Consider the following 19628-nt stretch of genomic DNA (forward strand, 5'->3'; position numbering starts at 1 on the left):
ATGCAAAAATCTTAAATAGGATACTAGCAAAAAGACTCCAGCAAGTGATCAGAAGGATCATTCACCATGATCAAGTAGAATTCATACCAGGGATGCAAGGCTGGTTCAACATTAAGAAAACCATCCACATAATTGACCACATCAACAAGCAAACTAGCAAGAACCACATGATTATCTCAATAGATGCAGAAAAAGCCTTTGATAAAATACAACACCCATTCCTATTAAAAACACTAGAAAGCATAGGAATAGAAGGGTCATTCCTAAAAATAATAAACAGTATATATCTAAAACCAACAGCTAATATCATCTGCAATGGGGATAAACTAGATGCATTCCCAATAAGATCAGGAGGGAAACAAGGATGCCCATTATCACCTCTACTATTTGACATTGTACTAGAAACACTAGCAGTAGCAATTAGAGAAGATAAAGGAATTGAAGGCATCAAAATAGGCAAGGAGGAGACCAAGTTATCACTCTTTGCGGATGACATGATGGTCTACTTAAAGAATCCTAGAGATTCAACCAAAAAGCTAATTGAAATAATCAACAACTTTAGCAAAGTTGCAGGATACAAAATAAACCCACATAAATCATCAGCTTTTCTATATATCTCCAACACAGCTCAGCAGCAAGAACTAGAAAGAGAAATCCCATTCAAAATCACCTTAGACAAAATAAAATACCTAGGAATCTATCTCCCAAGACATACACAGGAACTATATGAACACAACTACAAAACACTCGCCACACAACTAAAACTAGACCTGAACAAATGGAAAAACATTAACTGCTCATGGATAGGACGAGCCAATATAATAAAAATGACCATCCTACCCAAACTTATTTATCTATTTAGTGCCATACCCATTGAACTACCAAAATACTTCTTCACTGATTTAGAAAAAAACCATAACAAAGTTCATTTGGAAGAACAAAAGATCAAGGATATCCAGGGAAATAATGAAAAAAAAAACACATACAATGGGGGCCTTGCAGTCCCTGACCTGAAACTATATTACAAAGCAGCAGTCATCAAAACAATTTGGTACTGGCTAAGAAACAGAAAGGAAGATCAGTGGAATAGACTGGGGGAAAGCGACCTCAGCAAGAGAGTATACGATAAACCCAAAGATCCCAGCTTTTGGGACAAAAATCCACTATTCGATAAAAACTGCTGGGAAAATTGGAAGACAGTGTGGGAGAGACTAGGAATAGATCAACACCTCACACCCTACACCAAGATAAATTCAAAATGGGTGAGTGTCTTAAACATAAAGAAGGAAACCATAAGTAAATTGGGTAAACACAGAATAGTATACATGTCAGACCTTTGGGAGGGGAAAGGCTTTAAAACCAAGCAAGATTTAGAAAGAATCACAAAATGTAAAATAAATAATTTTGACTACATCAAACTAAAAAGCTTTTGTACAAACAAAACCAATATGACTAAAATCAGAAGGGAAACAACAAATTGGGAAAAAATCTTCATAGAAACCTCTGACAAAGGTTTAATTACTCATATTTATAATGAGCTAAATCAATTGTACAAAAAATCAAGCCATTCTCCAATTGATAAATGGGCAAGGGAAATGGATAGGCAGTTCTCAGATAAAGAAATCAAAACTATTAACAAGCACATGAAGAAGTGCTCTACATCTCTTATAATCAGAGAGATGCAAATCAAAACAACTCTGAGGTATCACCTCACACCTAGCAGATTGGCTAACATTATAGCAAAGGAAAGTAATGAATGCTGGAGGGGATGTGGCAAAGTAGGGACATTAATTCATTGCTGGTGGAGTTGTGAATTGATCCAACCATTCTGGAGAGCAATTTGGAACTATGCCCAAAGGGTGACAAAAGAATATCTACCCTTTGACCCAGCCATAGCACTGCTGAGTCTGTACCCCAAAGAGATAATGGACACAAAGACTTGTACAAAAATATTCATAGCTGCACTCTTTGTGGTGGCCCAAAACTGGAAAACGAGGGGATGCCCATCAATTGGGGAATGGCTGAACAAACTGTGGTATATGTTGGTGATGGAGTACTATTGTGCTAAAAGGAATAATAAAGTGGAGAAGTTCCATGGAGACTGGAACAACCTCCAGGAAGTGATGCAGAGCGAGAGGAGCAGAACCAGGAGAACATTGTACACAGAGACTAATACACTGTGGTATAATCGAACGTAATGGACTCCTCCATTAGGGGCGGTGTAATGTCCCTGAACAACTTGCAGGGATCCAGGAGAAAAAAACACCATTCATAAGCAAAGGATAAACTATGGGAGTGGAAACACCGAGAAAAAGCAACTGCCTGAATACAGAGGTTGAGGGGACATGACAGAGGATAGACTCTAAATGAACACTCTAATGCAAATACTATCAACAAAGCAATGGGTTCAAATCAAGAAAACATCTAATGCCCAGTGGACTTACGCGTCGGCTATGGGGGGCAGGGGGAGGAAAAGAAAATGATCTATGTCTTTAACGAAAAATGCTTGGAAATGATCAAATAAAATATATTAGAAAAAATCTATCCCTTCTCTATTTACACTATTTTCACTATTTACATACAATATTCTCCCTCTCTTCCCTGGGTCTTTGTACTGCCATTTTTCATGTGTGGATAACATTTTTTCCACAACTCTATTTCAAAGAATATTTTTCTCCAAACCTCAGCTCAACCACCACCTGATAAAGGGCACCTTTCTTGCCCCTTCCCTAAATATATTCTATTTAATAATTTGTATTTAATTTTATTGTTCTTGTAGAACAAAAAATTGCTTATGTATATATTGTGACTCTAAAAAGAACATAGACTCCTTGAGAACAGAGATTATTTCAATTGCTTTTCTTTGTGCACCCAAGTGCACAGTTGTAAACATAATAAATATTTATTGGTTAAAAATAGTTGGCATCTTTGTGTTTAAAGTTTTAAAAATTCTTTATAAATATTATTTTAATTGTTCCACACAATAATACTGCAAAATTAGGAACTTCAGTTGTTAAATGCTTTTCATTATGTATAAGGAAAATGAATCCAAACTGTATTCTTATTGAGACTCAACCAGCTAGCCTTTGTTATTTTATAATCTGAAGGTGAAATTAAGGATTATAAAGGTAATAGTGGTAGTTTTTATTTAGATAGTATAAATTTGGGTTAGTCAGATCAGGGAGGATCAATGTAGCCTGTGAAACACAGGAGAAACAGTTCCTTGATGAACTAGGGAGTTTATCTGGGTGGATTTAGAATCCCTTAGAATTAGAACTCCTTCTTTATCCTTATACATTTCAATAAACATTTTATTTTTATAATAAGAATCTCTTTAGCATCCTTGAGCCTGGCCCTGAAGAGAAGTTCACATTTGAGCTTAACTTCATCACTGAGGATACTTTTGATTAATTCTATCAAAAGTATCCAAATATTTCCATTGCAGGGACTGTAGTATCTAGGATCATCCTCCATTCCATTAAAATGGGATTTCTTTTTTCAAAGCATATGAATGAAAATATGAAACAGCAGCAGGAATTTATGCTCATGAATGCTCAACTTCAGAATAATTCATTTTTGTAGTACAAGTTCTTCATCCAAGATTTTAAGATATGAAATAATTAACAGTGCTGAATAGTATTCTAACATTAAGAAGAATGGGCACTAAGAAAAAAACCAAACACTAATCTGGAAGTGACTGTGGAGAGAAAAGTTTTAGTATTATTGCAGATTTGAAGTAGAAGATTTGGGGAAGGGTTTTATTTTTGATTTGAAGGGATCAGTTGTCAATATGGTTATAGAGAGCCCTGGAACCACAGGCAGCTCAGAGGCCTCTGGGAAACAGGAAGTCAAAGTCCCACCCAGTCAACCCCTCCTTCACATTCAAAGATTTTCCTTCTTTGCCTCCTTAGCTGGCCATGGAGCCTCCTGTTTACTGTGCCCAATGAATGGGAACCTGTAATCATAGGGGATAGCCTCTGAGAGTGATAGACTCATGGCGCATGGGGTGCTAACATTCAAGGATGTGGCTATGGACTTCACCCAGGAGGAAGAGCATCTCTTGACCCCTCCACAGAAGGAGCTGTACAGGGAGGTTATGCTGCAGAATACCCAGAACCTGCTCTCTGTGAGGCTTCCAGCTCCCTTGCAAGATGCAGTCTCTTATTTGGAACAGAGGGAAGCCCAGTGGATGCTGGAGCAAGAAGGCCTGAGGAGCTGCTGCCCAGAAGGAGAGATCACACCTGAAATGAAGGCAACTCCAACAGAGGTGAGCCTTTCTGTGGAAGAAATGGAAAAACAAATATTTGTGAGTGATGGTCCCCATAATTTAGCCTGCAGAGAATTCTGTGTTGAATCTCAAAATTAATCCCTTACTGAACATCAAAGAATGACCTCTGTGGAAATGTCTAATGAATGTAATTGTTGTGGAAAGACTTATATACACAGGTCCAGCCTTACTGGACATCAGAGAATGCACACTGAAGAGAAACCTTATGAATGCAAGCAATGTGGAAAGGCATTTAGTCAGAGATTCCATCTTATTGGTCATGAGGGAATGCACTCTGGGGAGAAACATTATGAATTTAAGCAATGTGGTAAGACAATCGATCAGAGTTCCAGTCTTGCTTAACATTAGAGAATCCACACTGGGTAATAAAGAAGGCAAGCAATGCAGAAAGACATTCCAAAATAGCACCACACTTGTTTAACATCAGAAAATGCACACTGGGGAGAAAACTTGTGAATGTAAGCAATGTGAAAAGACATTCAAATGGAGTTCTAGTCTTGCTTTACATCATAGAAAGCATAGACTTTCACCTTGCTTAAAATCAGACAATTCACTCTAGTATGTCATAAACTCTACTAAGATTAGGTACAAATGGACATAGGATTTATACCTAAAGTATGATACCTCAACCAAATTAGGGGAGCATAGAATAGTTGTTTTTATATTTTTTGAAAAAAAATTATTTAGTAAATTTAGAGCATTATTCCTTGGTTGCAAGAATCATATGCTTTTCCTCCCTCCCCTCTCCCATCCCTTCCCATATCTGACATGCAATTTCACTGGGTATTGCATGTGTCCTTGATCAGAGCCTGTTTCCATGTTGTTGATATTGAGCATAGAATAGTTTGCCTTTTAGTTCAATTTATTGATAAGGGAAGAATTTATGACCAAATAAGAAATAGATAACATTATGAGATGTAAAATAAGTAATTTTTATCATATTACATTTAAAACTATACAAAGAAAGCCAATACAACCAAGTTTAAAAGGGGAAGCATCAAGTTATTATTTGCTTTAAAACAGTATGTCCAATTAAATACTTGTTTTTAAACATTCTACCCACGCTCTCAAATACCTTAATTCATAATTTCATGGCATCTAGATCTAAAGAGGACCAAGATTGCCCGGCTGAGACCTCGGCACTCTGACTAGGGCCAAGAATGACCCCACCCCTGCCAAATCCCCACTGGGACCCAAACCTCTGTGGAGATGCTCTGCTCCCACCCTGCCTTTGCACTGTGCCTTGACTGACACCAATTTGCTTTTCCTGTATAGGGCTGATGGCAACCAGCCCCATTTAGGAAAACCTTTCCTTTACCCTCCCAGTGCTTGCTTCCTCCCCTGACAAAACCATTCTGGGCATATGTGATGCCTCCCCTATCCTCAATGAACATGTTCAAGGTTGTCTTCTTAGCCCTGTCCCCTGGCCAAAGAGTCCACAGGCCAGCACAGTGCCTAACATAAAAATGCAGGCAATATTAAACTTGTTTTAAATAAGAATAAACAAAATAACAAGTTTGATCAAAATTAATTGAATCAAGACAAATTAAATTGAATCAAATTAAACCAAGTTAATTAAATGCATGCTTTTGATTCTGCCATTCAAAGAAAAATAATAAATATGTGAAAGACAGGAATATCAGAATGCAGAAAAGGTGTTGTGGCAGAGAGAGAAAAAGCAGATTTGGCTAAAAGGCAAGGGACAGAATGCAAGAGAAGAATTTGGAATAAGGTGTTGGGACACTTAAGGGATTGCCAGGAAGTGGGGGGAGAGAGGAGTGAGCCTTTCAGTTGGAGCTGATGGACTGAATTCTCTCTACTCATATCTCAAGCCTCCTACTTTGAGTCCCATTGTCCTGTAAGCTTCAGCCAGAGATTTTGTTTGTACCACAGACATCTTTAAACTCCATGAAGCCTATATAATACCATTTTGATGCATATAGTGTACTGATTACCTCTGCTATCATCATCATGAACTTTGAGTGACTGGATCTGTCTGGACATTTGGTTTCTTATCCAACTACTTTATTTGTACTACAGCAAAGGCTTTTGTTGGTGGGCATAGCTTAGGTAGTTAGGTAGAAACATTGGACAGAGATAGTGAAGCAGACAGAATAGTTCCAGATTGGCTGGAGACCAAAGAGATCCACAAGGATCAGATGGAACTGGGACAGGAAGATTGATAAAGGATTAGGAACCACCCTAGTCCACCATCCTTCCCAAACTCCTAATACCAACTTTAATAAATCTACTTTTATTTTTAAAAAGTGTCTAAACAGTTTTGAACCTATATTGAACAGTTTTTCCATCTAAATATTTCATTTTTAAAACTCATCAATTTTATTTTTTCATAATACACTGGAATGGACAGAAACTTGAGAATGGAAAAATAATTATCAGGTGATTAACATATCTAAGTCATGAGGTAATAATGGCTTTTACCAGTTTTATAGTAGTGTTAGAGTAAAGAAAAGGTTTTTTTTTTTGGCTAAAGTAGAATCAATAGGACTTGGCAATCAATTACATATTGGAGGAGAGACAGAATGAAGAATCAAATATGACACCTAAGTCACAAACCTGGATGACTGAAAAGTTCTCTTTATGGCAAAGAGAAATTTAGGAAGAGGAAAGGGATTAAGGGAACAGGGAAATAATGAGTTCAGTGTTAGACAAATTGGATTTAAGACATACAGAGGACATCCAGTTAGAGATGTCTAATAAGTTGTTGGTGATATAAAAGTAGACTAGAGTTCAGTAGAGAGATTAGTAATGGATATAACATGTGAGCATCATCAACATAGAGATTATTAAATCTCTTGAAATTTATGAGATTACAAAGTGAAATAATATTATAAGATTCAGAGGAATAGAACAGAGCCTTGGATGATAGCTAAAATTGGTGAGTAACCTGGATTCATCAAAAGACTGAGAAGAAGTTGTCATCAAGGTGAGAGATTCAGGAGAAAGTTGTGTCATGGAAACTAAAACAGAAGTGTTGAAGAGAAGACATTAATCAACAGTATCACAGGCTTTATAGAGGTCAAGGAGGATAATGACTGTGAAAAGTCCATTAAACAAGTCATATTAAATAAGATCATTGCTAAATTTGAAGGGAGCATTTATATTAAATGATGAGGTCAGAAACCAGACCTCAGACAGTTAAGATTAGAAAGGAAAAGAAAAGAAAACAGAATAACCAATTTTAAAATTCCAGAATTTTACTAATAAAGGCAGGAGAGATGTGGGACACTACCTCACAGAATTTGACAGATCAAGTGAAGATTTTTGAGGAGGAGGGTACCATGGTCTCTAAACAAATAAAACTGAAACAAATAGATGGTGGAAGAGTGAAGATTAATAAGAAAGGTGGTCTGATGGAGAAAATGGGATGAAATTGAACCACTTGCATGTATAGAGATTTACTCAGGCAAGAAGAATGTCTATCTTTTCACATGGGACATGATTGGAGAAGATAGTGATAGAAGGCATTTGAGTTATGTAAGATGAATTGAAGGGCAAAAGAGGGAATTCTCATTAGATATACTCAATTGTTTTGGTGAAATATGAAACAAAAGTCTTACCTAAAAGGACAGAAGAGAGAGAGAAGTGATGAAAAAGTTGGGAAAGCCACTGTGGCGAGTAAAAGAACAAAGGTGCCGATATCTAGACATGAATATTAAAATAAATTCCTTTGGGGATTCATATACCAGAGGATGCATTCTGACAGCTTAGATATTTAATTTCAGGAGACCATAAGAATAATATAACTTCTATCAGTCCCTACTTTTTTTGTCCTTGTAATATATTTCATTTCACTTTTTCCTCTCTCCCTCATTTCATTTCTTCTCATTCTCTATTCTCTCATCCATAAATGGATATGGATATATATTACTATGTATATGTACATTGATTTATATATACCTAGTAATTTAACATTATGCCATTTAAAGAACATTTGAAAAGACACAATTATTAATTTCTAGAAGAATGGGGATTTCATTTATTTCATGTAATTCTCCACATTGATTCTCTATCGAATATATTAATGGAGAAAGAAGTACAATTATATCACCAACAGATATTATTTTTTCCTTAATAAAGGAAGTCAAAAGTCATCTGCTATAAGGAAATATAATAAGAATGATAAATGTTGCCAAGTACTTCTAGAATGATGGTTAAAAATGTCCTATTTCCTGATCAAGAAAAATTGTCAGTTTGCCTATTGCCTTGAAAAATGACAAAAAAAAAAGTTTACTTGGAAAAATGAAAGAAAGAAACCTACATAAGTAAATTTGCTACATGTTTTTACAATAAAATATAGGATTCTTAATTTTAAAAATGCTTGTGGTAATTATTGACTCCTTTAGGTTATTTTTATTACTCAAACAGTTGTGTGATTGCAATCTCTAGTTATCTACTCAGAAATTTAAATCCTCTGTTCAGCTTCCTTTTCTTTTCCTCCTTCCCACCAAAAAGAAAATATGGCTATTCCTAGCATTAAAAGAAAATGAAAATGACAAAGAATTGTTTTATCTCTGAAGGGAATAGGAATTTCTACTGAAAGTACTTTGAATTAATTGTGTTCATGTGTGTGTGTGTGTGTGTGTGTCTGTATGTGTGTGTATTTTTTATCAAAAGGAATACGAAGTTAATGTTGCCAAGTAGAGATTTGGCCTTGAAGTTTGGAAGATGAATTTTTTCTGTCTTTTGATATTATTTTATATAGATTACTATCTCAGATAAATATTGTCTGTATGATTCTGGGCAAGTACTTTAATTTCTCAGTGCCCTAAGCAAATATCTAAAACTAAAAATTATAAATGAGGTGCTCAAATGAATTGATGAGGTTTCCTCACTATAAATTCTGTATGTCAAAGAAATAAAATCATATCTGTTTTATAATATGTGTATATTTTATTTTTTTCAGATAGGAGAAAGAAAGGACCCTTTTCATTTTTGCCTTTGTATTTCTGGTGTCCAACCTCTACCATGTATTTTCTTAAGGTCTATTTGCTCCTTGAACAGTATATTTTTTTTTCTTGTACAAGTAAGTCCTCTCTTCCTATCTCAGATGCTGATCAAAGGTTTTACAGAGTTTGATTACCTATTGGGCATAATTCCAAATTGCTCTCCAGAATGGTTGTATCATTTCACACCTTTATCAATAGTGTATTAGTCTCCAATTTTCCCAGATTCCCTCCAAGACATATCATTGTCTTTTTAAAAAATTATATTATCTAGTCTGTAAGGTGGTTCCTTATAGTTATTTTCTTTTTTATTTCTCTAGTTAATAGTGATGTGGAGCATTTTCATATGGCTAAAGATAGTTTTAATTTCTCCCTTTGAGAAATGTTTGTTTATATCCTTTAACCATTTATCAGTTCAGGGATGACTTGTACTCTTAAATTTGAGGCAGTTCTCTATATAATTGAGATATAAGACCCTTGTCAGTAATATGTGGTATAAAAAAATTCCCTCTTTTTTCTTTCTAATGTTGGGTGCATTTGTTTTATTTGTGTGAACACTTTATAACTTCGTATAGTCAAAATTATGTATTTTATTTTTCTATATAATGTTTGCTCATATATTCTTCCCTTATTAATTATACATAGGTCTGATAGATAAACTATTGGGCATGCCTTTTTTGCCTCTGTGGGCCTTAGTTACTTATCTGTAAATTGAGTAGGTTGGACAAGAGAACTCAATATATATATGTATATATATATATATATATATACACATATATATGTATGTATGTATGTATATATATTTTCTTTCCCACAAAATAAAAAGACAATGAGAAAAATATTAAAAAATAAAGTTATATGTCTATTTCCACACCCAGGTATATTTTATGGGACTAAGCTATACATCCACTGAGAGAACCTTTAATAAATATATTGATGAGTAACACAGCTTTTCACAGTGTTCCAGGATAACTTTATAATTACCATCACACTAAATAAAAGGCTAAGAAAATAGACATCACCATCACTATTGTTTGTTGACTACATTTTAATAAAATGATTCAGTAGAGGAAAATATAGTTTGTGTTCATCATAATTAGTGGAGTGAATGATTCTTAGAGCACATCCAACAGTAAATATCTTGGAGTGATGTTGAAAATTGGCAATGAACTAGAACCATAGCTGGACAATAGGGAGATAGTAAATTGATTGCCTTTTGGAAAAAGTATAGTGTCTTCATTTACACCAAGCTTCCTTTTGAAACAAAAGCCTGTCTTTTAATAATGTTCTGCATGTGGCACTACATGATTGGGACTTGGAATATCAAAATGTACAAAAATTAAAGATGTAGCTCAATAATAGGGCAAAGGAGAAACACATGATGAGATTGACTAGACACAATAGAAATGAATAATTATGGATTAGAAGCAATTGATAGATCAATAAATATTCTAATTACCTATTATGTGGCAGACCTTGTAAAAAGTACTGAGGATCAAAAAAAAAGAGCAGAAGGAAACCCTTGACCTCAGGGATCTAATTGGTGAGACAATACATGAACAAATATATCAAAAGAATCTCTCTCTCTCTCTCTCTCTCTCTCTCTCTCTCTCTCTCTCTCTCTCTCTCTCTCTCTCTCTCTCTCTCTCTCCAAATATATTTTTCACCACCTTTTCACTTATAGAAATATATATTAATGGATGCTAATCTCAAAGAAAAAAATTGCAAATTTACTCAACAGTATTTTTCATCATGAATCTTGTTTTTAAACCAGTAAAATAAGATGCCAGATACATAAGTTTGTTGTAACATATTTGAACATTGTGTCCTAAATAGTTTTAACTGGAATAGCAAAAATTATTTCACTGTAAAGGTTTTGTTAAATACTCTGAAATAATTCTACCAATGAAAATCATAGCAGTTATGTGATTTAATACTGAAGGGGACCTTAAAGTTTATCTTGAATAGTTCTTTCATTTTTTTTCAGAGGAGAAAATTCAAGATCAGAAAGTTAACTGTGTCACCCTCAGATTAAACAGATAGTAAATAGGAAATCTGAAGGATATAGGTTATTTCACTTTCAAAAATAATGCTTTTTTTCACTTTACCAAGTTCCTTCATGTAAAAGCTACATTTGGATTAAAATGTTGCTCCTATAAAATGGTTTAATTATATACATATATATATATATATACACATATATAATTTATTATTTTTATCTTATTATTAAATTTCCAATTACCTTATTTAGGCTTAATTTTTTTTCTTCTTGCCTCTAAGTTACCTACAATGTTATTTTTCTCTAAAATTGCATTAATTATAAAAAGGGCCCAATTTGTAAATAATTTGTTCTGAGACTTTTTCTTAGGTAAGAAAACATAAAATAAATTCAAATGAATCTTTAATATGATTAGAATGTACAAAAGAAAGTCAGAATAGATTTAATCTTCCAAAATGATTATTTCTACCAAAACAAAACAAAACAATTGTCTTTTTTGTCTCTGATTCCTAGAAAATATCATAAATCAATTTAAAATCATTTCTCTGGTTAGATCTCATTAGTTAATGTCTTCTTTCATGGATTATCGAAAGAAGAATGACATGTCTAGTTGTAATTATTTACTTTGTTTTTTTATCCCTAAGAAAATCATTCTTCTTTGTACATAATAAGCAATTAATGGATGTTTATTGGTTGGCTAATGTTCCAAATTAGGTTTTGATGATAGGAACATCTTATCAGCAACAGATTTCTGTTCTTGACATAGAAATAAAAATGTAAACTATATAGTGGAAAGAGTCCTGTTATTATTCATTTGTTCAATCAACAAATTCTGATGGAGGAAGAGGAGTTATTGCTCCCTTAAATGTCTGGAGATCTAAAGAGCTAATCATGGTTTTCTAATTTAGCAATCATGTACCATTGGGTTAATCCTTAATCCTTGTATTAAGGTCAAGATTTCTGGAATAGAGGGAGATAGCTGTGTAGGGGAAAAATTTAATCTTACAATTATCTATCATGAGTTATTTTTCAAGATTTTTGTAGCGTACCACCAAGACCTTTTAACATGAATTATCAGGTGGTTCCCAGATCTCTATGGTAGACAATGGAATAGTTATTTAATGAAAAAATGTTCCTCTGCATATATTTGTGATATGAGTAAGTGAATGAGTAAACCTGAAGAGGGTTTGCCTATATGTGTGTGTGAGGAGAGAGACAGAGAGACAGAGAGATAGAGGGAGAGACAAAGACATTGATTTATTGCTAGTAGGATTTTTTCATTAATTTTCTTTGGAATTCCAAGTCTAGGATAATGCCTGAAACAGAGAAAATAATTAACTAATATTTTTGAATTATTTGTTGATTATTCAATATGTATAGAATGAGTGTTGGAGAACAAGAGTAAAGGAAATCGGGAATAAGGAAGTAAGATTATCAAACCGGAGTCTTTGGAGATGATTCCGTTTTCAGAGTATGAGGGAAGGAGTTTATCTGAAATAATGTGTCAGGTTCATGGGAAGTGAGATCTAAGATCACTTAATGATTGGTTACAGAGTAACATCAGAATGTTTTGAAATTGGGATGACAAGCCCTGGGAGATATCAATATTTGATGGGTACATTCCTGAGCCCAAGTATTTTCCTAAGGTAAAGATCAGTGTTTTGTGAGAGAAATGTTCCTAAAGGCCCTATGTGAGAGTAATTAGTAGCAAGTCAGAAGTTCTTGTGGGGTTAGATGACTAAGTGACCATATAATTTTGCTCTTCAGTGTTCTCTGTTCAAAGGAGATAGACTATCTCTACTATCTCAGAGAAATCTAAAGATTCAATTAGATAATGGGCATAAAATACCATTTAAATTTATGGGAAGTATTAATTTTTGAAGTAACATGCAAATATATCATTATTAACTTCAATAGCAGGAAAGTCATTAATAGTGAATGGGAATCTAATTTATCATTTCAAGTTGTAGTTCAACTATAAATAGAAATGAACAAAAAAAACTCTTTCCCATTTTTAGCCAACTTAAATTAGTCTGGATAATTATTTAGTTAGGGTAAAAATTAAAATGTAATAATTTTAGTCACAGCTTACCTAAGCAGAGAATCTTCCAGTTGAAATTTTCAAAGGTGTATCTGAAATCCTTAATGCCATACATGAGTTCCTGCTACTACTACTACTACTACTACTACTACTACTACTACTACTACTACTACTACTACTACTACTACTACTACTACTAATGCCATTAAGGTTTTATATAGTGCTTTAAGTTTTTCAATATACTTTACAACAATAATCTGATTATCATTCTAACCCAGAGAAGTAGTAAAGGTAAGTAAACTAAGCAAGGAAGTGGTTAAATGACTTGTCTTGAATCAAACATCTAGGAAGTGCCTAAAATTGGATTTGAACCCAAGTCCTCTTTACTTAAAATCTAGTTCTGTATATACACTTCCACCTATCTGGCTTTCTTGGTTTCTCCATTTTCAATGTATTGCTATAATTTTATCTATATAACTATAAATAGATTTCAAGCATTCTCTGGGACAACTACCTTGACATTCAAATCTGTTTAAGTTCCATGAAGTTAACCTAAGCACACAATTTTCAACTAATTTGATAAATTGTTTTAAAAATGTTTATTAGGCTTCTTTTCTATGTAAGACAATGGTAGGTATTTTATGACAGTACAAATATGAGTCAAACATGCTGAAAACTCTCAAAAGTTTTAAACTATCCAAATATGTTTTTTTAAAAATTCAAAAATTGATATAATATGATGCAGAATAAAATATTTACATAGTGTTCTAAGATGAACAAATTTGGCTACAATTATATCATTTGATCAAATGACAACTTTGTAGAGACAGTGCTACATCTTACTTTTATTACATATTACTTATTATTCTTACCACCCCCATTTTAAAGATAAGATGATTTATGAGATTAAGTGTAATCTATGAAAGCAAATTTACATCTTTCAGTGCAAGACTAAAATTCTGACCACTTGCATTATATTACTTAAACACAGAACTTTGCCGGGGAGGGGGGGTAGGGTGTCATAAGACCAGACACAGGTTAATAAAGCAAACAAGATTTTAATTTGACCTTGAAGAATGGGAAAGACTTTTATATGACAAAGCTAGAGAGACAAAAAGACATTAGGTGAACAATATTCAGAGAGAAACAACCAATAAAAATTTGTTGGAATTTAACATGTGTAAATGTTAGTTGGAAACTAGAGTTTGAAACAAATCTAAAGAAAGAAAACAAACATTTATTAACCTTTATATTACATGTGTGAACCTTAAAAATTCTCAGACCCTACTTCATAAGGTTGGATTGTGAACCTTAAAAATTCCCCATTGGGACCATTCACCATTTGGGCAGTGAAAGTAACTTAGATCAGGAATGTGAGAACTCTACTTCACCATACTTAAGCATGCCTTAGGGGAAGATAAAGTTGTAAACTCCTTTCTGAACAATGAAAAGTACTTAAACCCATACTTATAGTGGGACAAAAAGTTCTTAGGCCATGCCTATTTTAGGACTAATACAAAAGGGTGATAAGTACTTCTAAAGGTCAAGCAACTTGTGAATTTACAAGGAACAAAGAGGTGAGAAACTTACTCAGAGCTTTCCTGGCATGAATTACTCAAAAATTGACAGCTTCTTAGGTGTGAACTAAGAATGGGCTGTCCTTTGAAAACTGTCTACTGTGATTGGTAGATGTAAGAATTTAGGGGAGGTGACATAGGAGAAAATTCCCTATATAAGGAGATGACAGTCTCCTAAAGAGAAACGGTCTCTAAGGAGGCTGTTGGGAGAGAGCTCTGGAAACAGGCTCTTGAAGGCAGTCTCTTGAGAGAGTCAGAAGAATCCCTCTCTGGAGAAGGATGGCTGGCTGAACTGGTGTCTATATTCTTGCTTGGACAGATCTTGTGGTGAGTGATTAAGGACTGACTGATCTCTCTCTCTTAAGACTCAGGTCTAGGCCATGTTGGTTTAAGGCCCTTCATACTTATTCCTTTCTTACTCTCTCTCTCCTTCTTTAATTCCTCATTGTATTAATTAATTAAAATCTCTATAAAACCCAGTTGACTTGGGTATATTTCATAATTGGGAATATTTCCCTGGTGACCACTTTATTTTTAATATAAAAAACATATTTCTGCGGTCACAATTTACTCATCCACTCTTTATCTACTACAATTTAAGTATTCCACTCTTTTAACTGCAAAAGTTTATGGCCTCAGCTATTTTAATTATTACACATGTTATGTACTATATTTGGTTCTTTACAGATAATATCTCATTTGATACTCACAACAACCCTACTAGGTAGGTACTATTATTATCAATAGAATATGAGGCAGAGAGGTTAAGTAATAGTGTGTCCCAAGCCAGATTTTAATACAGATCTTCCTATCTCCCGGTCAGTCATTCTGTCCACTGTACCACCCAGCTGCTTAAAACATAGAAGGTCTTGAAAATTAGAGTAAAGAGTGCATATTTTATTCTATATACAATTCAGAGATTTTTTTATCGTTTCTGAGCACAGAAGTAACATACAAGGAACTACGACTTGGAAATAATAATCTCATAATAGGGTATAAATTAGATTGGAGAGGGGAGAGAATACCTTGTTCTCTCACCAGAATCAACCATGTTGAGCTGGCTGCTGAAGAGTAGGAGCCTGGTTTTTTGGATGTTGACATTGCAACAATGGCAGAGTATGGACAGTGTGTGGCAGTGATCTGGGATAGGTCATCTCTAGTAGAGCTTCTGAAAGGTCTGGTGGATAAACTACAGGTACTAGCTGGTGATGAGAGTCACGTGTATGTGGAAAACATCAACCAACTGTAACAGTCTGCTCACAAAGAATCTAGCTCCAATGTTCTGTCAGGTCTGGTTCCAGGAAGTACAACCATGTATAGCACTGAGATTTTGGCAGAAATTGCTAGAATCCTTAGACCAGGTGGGCAAGTCCTTCTGAAGGAGCCAGTGGAGACAACCTCAGTTAATGAAAGCAGAGTGAATACAGCGACTAAACTGTGTTCAGCTCTGACACTTTCTGGGCTTGTGGAAGTGAAGGAGTTGCAGAAGGAGTCCTTAACCTCAGAGGAGGTACAGTTAGTACAGGAACACCTGGGTTACCAGAGTGACAGCCTGGTCTCTGTTTAAGTGACTGGCAAAAAAACAAACTTTGAAGTAGGCTCTTCTATTCAACTTAAATTTTCCTTCCCCAAGAAGACTGCTGTTTCAGAGAAACCTGCTGCAGGCAAGCTGTGGACACTTTCAGCCAGTGACATGAATGATGATGGCATGGGTCTCATTGATTCCAATGAATTCTTGGATCCAGAGGATTTGAAGAAGCCAGATCCAGCTTCCCTACAGGCTGCTTCATGTGGAGAAGGGACAAGAAGGAAGGTCTGTAAAAATTGCATGTGTGGCCTAGCAGAAGAACTGGAGCAGGACAAAGCAAAAGAGCAGAGGAAATCTCAATGCAAGTCACCTTTTGGAAATTGTTATTTGGGCAATGCCTTCCACTGTACCAGCTGCCCCTACCTTGGGATGCCAGTCTTTAAACCTGGGGAGAAAATCCTTTTGAGTGAAAAAAATATTCATGATTCCTAAAAGGCAAAATCACTGGGACTCATGGAGGTTATTCCATTCCAAAAACTGACTCCAACACTCATTTCAGCAATCCTTCAAGTCCTGCCTGTTTGTCTCCTGCCTCCCTGATTCTGCCTACGCTCTGTGTTGGGATCTCAGATGGGGTTGGCTTGATAGACATGCAGAAATTGAGGTATATATGCTGCTACAAACCAAAGGATTGAGCAATAATCAGCCAGGTTAATTTGCATTGAACTGTCTAATTCCTCAATGAGATTTGAATTGAAGGTTTAGGGAGATTCCATCTAATTAATGGTGGCAGAGAGGGGTTATATACATTGGAGAAGTTACCCTCTCCATTTGGGAGCCTGATCATACCTTTTAGATCCCGAGCCCATCCTCTCTGTTGCCTTCGATCATATTGTCTTTGAACATAGTTATCCCTTAGTGTTAATGCATCTCCAGATCACAGATCTATCTCCTAAATTTATTGATAACAAACTACTTCTTTTATGAGCAAGCATACTGTTTTTATTGGAAAAAATAACTGAGTGGCATATAAACACCTTACAGTATCCAACTTCCAGTCCAAATGGATCCTTGAAAACTTTTGATCCATTCATGTTTTGGAATCACTCAGCCTCACTCTTTCAGACTCTTACTGTGATCTGACCATTTGGCAATTAGCATTGGAGTTGTATCCATTTTCCATACCCCTGAATTTGTAGGTGATAGAATGATGCACTCCTATATACTAGCTCTAGGGCATGTATATGTGTGTGTATGTGTGTGTATCTATATCTATATCTACATATCTATATCTATATCTATATATCTGTAAGAGAAAGAACTGACACTGCAGAAACCAAGAAAACACTTTCACCTAAATGAAGGGCCTAAGCTCCCTTCTTTCTTTAGTAGAGTACATTCATACTCATTATCCTAGCTGATGGCATATCAGGGGAGTCAGTGTCATGAACCACCCTTCAGTTATGGAATGGAGAGTCCTTTCTTCATCTACCCAGAAGTAGTCTGTGTGGGGATCTACAGATCAGGACTTAAACTGGCTATAATTTACTTTGTGCAAGACTCACTTTTGTCTTTCTTGCTATTGATCTGTAAGGACTGGGATCCTGTTTTGACAAATGTTGACAAATATGTGGATTTAGGGGAACTGAAATTTCAGCTGTGTGACTGATAAAGTATTTTAAGTAGTAAAAAATAAGAAGAATATTACAACAATAATTAATGATGGTCATCTGTGAATGACCAATATTATCAACAAGTCAAGGATCCAGGATAAACACAAGGGACTCTTGACAAAAAATATCTCTACCAGCATAGAAGAAACAGAGTTACCTATTTCCCTGTTCATTGATATGAAATGACACATATTGCTTACATTTAAAAATGTTTAAGAGAAAATTTTAGAGAGGAAATATGTGTCATTTCATAACAAAACAAACAGGGAAATATGTATTATATAATACTATATTTATAATCTATATCATATATCTGTATTCTTGGAGAAGGGGTAATGGAAGAATGAATGAGACATAAATTTTTGGACATAGCTAATGAGAGAAATTTTTCCTTGGATAAGGATGTTTATTACATATTTATAACAAATTTTATTATGTTATTTTTATGTTACATATTATATTAATTCATATATATAAAATAAATAACTCAAAGAAAAGAGAACATTCTCCAGGTGAGAAGCATTTTTTTTTATAAACCCTTACCTTCCATCTTGGAGTCAATACTGTGTATTGGCTCCAAGGCAGAAGAGTGGTAAGGGCTAGGCAATGGGGGTCAAGTGACTTGCCCAGGGTCACACAGCTAGGAAGTGGCTGCTACCCAGCTGCCCCCGAGAAGCATTTTTTAATGGAACTAGTGTGGTGATAATGAATTAAAAAGAAAGAAGAAATGAAATATTTTAGGGAAATTGGAATAATAATTATATATCTTTTCCCCATGAGCAGAATACTACACTGAACTCTTGGGAATATAAATGGTTTCATCAAATCACTTATAGTTCTTACCATCATGGTACTGAAATTCTATCCATTCAATTTCCAAGTGATAGGAGTTGTTAATCTTCCTTTTGAGGATTATAGAGGGAGATTAATATCTTTCTTTAGTTTGAAGGAATTAGCATTTTGAATTGTCTTCAATATTGAATAAAGTTTTTAGGACATGACAATGTATTGTGGCAAGAAACACACTGAAAATGAAAGACACACATAGAGTTAAATTGAATGACTAGAGCAGAATATACTGAGTCAGCTGATCCAGAAAAGGTAGAGTTGACAGTCATGATATCTAATGGAATTTGGTTAAAATGGATATCATTGGAAGGAGTAACAGGGTAATTACATTATATTATATTGGTGAGTACTCTGGATAATGAAGCACTATCAACATTAGACCTTTATGCATCAAGTGTTATAACACTCTTTTTAAAGGAAAAATTAAATGAGATACAGACAGAAATAGATAACAAAATAATAATAGTAAGGGACTTTAATTTTCCTCTTTAAAAACTAGGTAAATCTAACAACAACAACAAAAATAAGGAAAGGAATATAACATTAGATAAGTCAAATAAGATAGATATCTGGAAAACTTCCACACCCCTGCATGATGTTATTAGTAGATCCTTGCCTGAGGATACATATGATTCAAGTTTAGTTTCTCATGGGATAACAATGGCTTAGAGACATAAATATCTGCAGAAGTCTTACTTTAATACTC

At 34.6% G+C, this 19628-nt stretch overlaps 1 pseudogene; it reads left to right on the forward strand.

The window, feature by feature from the left end:
- Positions 1-15980: 15980 nt before the first annotated feature.
- LOC100033329 (anamorsin-like) lies at positions 15981-17118 on the forward strand (annotated as a pseudogene).
- The last annotated feature ends 2510 nt before the right edge of the window (positions 17119-19628 follow it).

The sequence above is a fragment of the Monodelphis domestica genome, chromosome 1 (assembly GCF_027887165.1).
Source record: "Monodelphis domestica isolate mMonDom1 chromosome 1, mMonDom1.pri, whole genome shotgun sequence".
In the NCBI taxonomy this organism is placed as follows: Eukaryota; Metazoa; Chordata; class Mammalia; order Didelphimorphia; family Didelphidae; genus Monodelphis; species Monodelphis domestica.